Source organism: Somniosus microcephalus, chromosome 2, assembly GCF_052327205.1.
Source record: "Somniosus microcephalus isolate GS21.2 chromosome 2, FLI_Smic_1.0, whole genome shotgun sequence".
In the NCBI taxonomy this organism is placed as follows: domain Eukaryota; kingdom Metazoa; phylum Chordata; class Chondrichthyes; order Squaliformes; family Somniosidae; genus Somniosus; species Somniosus microcephalus.
Genome location: NC_140988.1, coordinates 360,074,231 through 360,079,004, shown reverse-complemented (window position 1 = coordinate 360,079,004; position 4,774 = coordinate 360,074,231). Strand labels below are relative to the sequence as shown.

At 43.8% G+C, this 4,774-nt stretch overlaps 2 non-coding genes across 2 annotated transcripts; both read right to left on the bottom strand.

Moving 5' to 3' along the window:
* On the bottom strand, positions 1-300 carry LOC147123709 (Nuclear RNase P). Its single transcript, XR_015075188.1, has one exon.
* Positions 301-4,108: 3,808 nt separating this feature from the next.
* On the bottom strand, positions 4,109-4,411 carry LOC147123708 (Nuclear RNase P). The gene has a single exon (XR_015075213.1).
* Positions 4,412-4,774: the final 363 nt, after the last annotated feature.

Genomic DNA, 4,774 nt, shown 5'->3' with positions numbered 1-4,774 from the left:
GTGGTGGGAGAGTAGTCTGAATTGGGTTGTGAGATTTCTTGTCTCATCTCACACATTGAGCTTACCAAGCCAGCCAGAAGCCATTCCCATTCCAGTCAGTAACTACATCCACAGTGCTGGCACTGCTTCTTCTGCTGCTCACTGTTACTGCCTGAATCACATCTCTGGTGACTTCCTCACCTGCATCAGGTAACACCCTGCAAGGGCAGTAATTGGCTCTTATCTCAGACCTTCCCCAAGGTAATAGACAATGAGTGATGCACACTCAGCATGTGACCTCCACAGTGAGCTTCCCACCACATTATATGTAAGAGAAATGGGAAGATATATAAACCCTTAGTGAACACAAATACTTCAAACATAGGGTGAGGGTTACTAGTGGGAGGCCTCACTCTCCAGTTTCGTTTATTCCATTAATTATTACAACAGTATTCAACATTTATTTAAAATAAAATTCATATTTATATCGAAAATAGCTGAAACTAGTAAAGTAAGCATAAATTATGCTGATATCTTCCCTGAGTAGGAGAGCTCATTGGCTATTGGGCAGCATCCAAGACCCACTCCAGAGAATTGAGCACATTAATCTAGGCTGACACTCCAGTGCAGTACTGAGGGAGTGCTGCACTGTCAGAGGTGCCATTTTTGGGATGCTGTATTAAACCGAGACCCCGTCTTCCCTCTTAAGTGGACGTAAAAGTTCCCAGGACACTATTTCGTAGAAGAGCAGCGGCATTCTCTCTGGAGCCCTCGCCAATGTTTATCCTTCAACGTCCCCTACATTACAACAGTGACAATACCACAAAAGTGCGACGTTGTTGTAAAAGTGCTTTACATAGAAACATACACATAGAAGATAGGAGCAGGAGTAGGCCATTCGGCCCCTCGAGCCTGTTCCGCCATTTAATGCGATCATGGCTGATCATCCAAATTCAGTACCCTGTCCCTGCTTTCTCCCCATATCCCTTGATCCCTTTAGCCTCAAGAAATATATCTAACTCCTTCTTGAATATATTTAATAAGTTGGCCTCAACTGCCTTCTGTGGTAGAGAATTCCACAGGTTCACCACTCTCTGGGTGAAGAAATTCCTCCTCATCTCTGTCCTAAATGGTTTACCCCTTATCCTTAGTCTGTGACCCCTGGTTCTGGACTCCCCCGCCACTGGGAACATCCTTCCTGCATCTAGTCTGTCTAGTCCTGTTAAAATTTTATAAGTTTCAGTGAGAGCCCCTCTCATTCTTCTAAACTCTAGCGAATATAAGCCTAATTGACCCAATCTCTCTTCATACGTCATTCCTGCCATCCCAGTGTAATGATCAATAACATGTCATTCTAGAGTAGTACACTAGATGGAGCCGTAGAGCTGTATAGAGCTGTATATTTAGTTGTATGTGTTTAAGACTACACTACCCACGATGCACTAGGCTACCCACAAGGCAGTAGTCAAGATGACTGCCTGCACACAGAAGTACACATGCTGAATCTCTACAGATGCTGTACCTAGAAAACGTGTACTGAATAAATGACTAGCTAGAAGCTAGCTGTTCATAATAAGAATGTCTAGTTATTAATGAACATAACATGGTACCAGGAGTTGTGAAAATCTGCTAAACATTTTGAAACGCGACATGGAGACTTTGAAGCCACCGAAGGGTTTGAACCTCACGGGAAATGTCGACTACAATTGGCGGGCTTTCAAACAACAATTCAAACTCTACATTGTTGCCATCGGGTACAGTACGAAGCCAGACACAAGGAAGATAGCGTTGCTGCTTACGGTTGCAGGCCCACAGGTGATAGAGGTATTTAATACATTTGTATTTACTCCAGAGGAGAACAGAGAAAAATTAGACGATGTGCTAAAGAAATTTGACACACATTGTTCTCCCAAAAAGAACGCAACCTATGAGAGGTACATGTTCTGTTCAAGGACACAACAGCAAAGTGAGACTTTTGATAGCTTTGTGACCGATCTGAAACTGAAAGCACAGACATGTAATTTCTCTGAGCTGAAAGCTTCCATGATTCGTGACCAAATTGTGTTTGGTATTCATGATAAAAAGGTCAGGGAACGTCTGTTGAGAGAAACCGAACTAACATTGGAAAATGCTGTGAAAATATGCCAAGCCAGCGAGCTAGCTCAAAAGCATGCAAAGACGTTCAGTGAAATCAATAATGATATGATTGTAGTAAGTGCTGCTGTCGGTGCTGTGTCCTACAAGGGGAAGAAACGTGGGCAGAACAGAAATGAAAAGCAATCAGAGGATGAAATTTTTAATTGTAAACGCTGTGGTTACAAACACCAGTTAAAACAATGCCCAGCGTTTGGAAAAATGTGCACAAAATGTCATGGAAAGAATCACTTTGCCAAACAATGCTTTTCAAAAGTAAAAACAAAGAAAGGGCAACAACACCAAGGTCATACACTGTTAGAACCGAGGAAGGACAGATTCTCAGGAGGAACCGCCGTTCCCTCCTGAAAACACAAGAAACTATCCAAGAGCAGATTGATGACAATGCCGCAACTGAATGTTGTCATTCACCACCAGAACAATCTCATGAAAACACATCAGACTTACCTGTGTTGAGAAGATCCACACGTGAAGTAAAAAAGCCTGATAGACTTAATCTTTGAGTGCAAAGAAAAACTATATTGCAAATGTATTGACTGTTGTGAAAATGTTTATGTTTATAGAGCACTAGCAAAAGTGTTACTGATATCATCTTTATCGTGTTTCTTGAAAGTTGATTGATATTGATTGATATTGATTTCGTTTAACCTCAAAGAAATGGGGATGTAATGATCAATAACATGTCATTCTAGAGTAGTACACTAGATGGAGCCGTAGAGCTGTATATTTAGTTGTATGTGTTTAAGACTACACTACCCATGATGCACTAGGCTACCCACAAGGCAGTAGTCAAGATGGCTGCCTGCACACAGAAGTACACATGCTGAATCTCTACAGACGCTGTACCTAGAGAACGTGTACTGAATAAATGACTAGCTAGAAGCTAGCTGTTCATAATAAGAATGTCTAGTTATTAATGAACATAACACCTAGTGGGATGTCCTGAGGTTTTGAAAGGTGCTATATAAATACAAGTCTTCTATTTTTTAATTATTACAACATTAGTAGATTTGTGTTTTTAATTACGTCCCATGGAATGGTCCGAAACGCCTAAACAAATGGGCCCAACATATTTAGCAGAGCAACCAGAGCCTACGCAGATTGGGTGCAGTGTATGAAGCTAATATGTGGTGTCTCCTTGATAGCTTAGTAAATGCACTTAGTAAAAGCTCATGGTCTACAGGGCAGCAATGATACCTGCCCTGCTGTATGCCTCAGAGACATGGACCATGTACAGCAGGCACCTCAAAGCACTGGAGAGGTACCACCAATGCTGTCTCCGCAAGATCCTGCAAATCCATTGGCAGGATAGGCGCGCCAACGTCAGTGTTCTTGCTCAGGCCAACATCCCCAGCATCGAAGCTCTGACCACACTCAATCAGCTCCGATGGACGGGTCACATTGTCCGCATGTCCGATACGAGACTCCCAAAACAAGCGCTCTACTTGGAGCTCCAGCACGGCAAGATGAGCCCCAGGTGGGCAGAGGAAACGCTTCAAGGACACCCTCAAAGCCTCCTTGAAAAAGTGTAACATCCCCACCGACACCTGAGAATCCCTGGCCCAAGACCGCACAAAGTGGAGGAGAAGCATCCGGGCAGGTGCCGAACACCTCGAGACTCTTCGTCGGGAGCAAGCGGAAGCCAAGCGCAAGGAGCGCACGTCAACCCAAGCACCCCACCCATTCAACCACCGTCTGCCCCACCTGTGACAGAGACTGTAGGTCCCGCATCGGATTCATCAGTCACCTGAGAACTCATTTTTAATGTGGAAGCAAGTCATCCTCGGTTCCGAGGGACTGCCTAAGAAGAAGAAGAGTAAATACACCCAGACCAGGCTACCTGATCTCAGCACGGTTGGTAGTACAGGTCATGACCACAGTATCCAGAGATGGGGATTATGGTTGGTTGCTCTTCAATGAGCCTTGAGTTCCTTGGAGGAGTTTGTGGAACAGGTGCCCTAAAAATAGAATTCATGTGGTGGGAGAGTAGTCTGAATTGGGTTGTGAGATTTCTTGTCTCATCTCACACATTGAGCTTACCAAGCCAGCCAGAAGCCATTCCCATTCCCATTCCAGTCAATAACTGCATCCACAGTGCTGGGACTGCTTCTCCTGCTCATTGTTACTGCCTGAATCACATCCCTGGTGACTTCCTCACCTGCATCAGATAACACCCTGCAAGGGCAGTGATTGGCTCTTACCTCAGACCTTCCCCAAGGTAATAGGCAATGAGTGATGCACACTCAGCATGTGACCTCCACAGTGAGCTTCCCACCACATTATATGTAAGAGAAATGGGAAGATATATAAACCCTTAGTGAACACAAATACTTCAAACATAGGGTGAGGGTTACTAGTGGGAGGCCTCACTCTCCAGTTTCGTTTATTCCATTAATTATTACAACAGTATTCAACATTTATTTAAAATAAAATTCATATTTATATCGAAAATAGCTGAAACTAGTAAAGTAAGCATAAATTATGCTGATATCTTCCCTGAGTAGGAGAGCTCATTGGCTATTGGGCAGCATCCAAGACCCACTCCAGAGAATTGAGCACATTAATCTAGGCTGACACTCCAGTGCAGTACTGAGGGAGTGCTGCACTGTCAGAGGTGCCATTTTTGGGATGCTGTATTAAA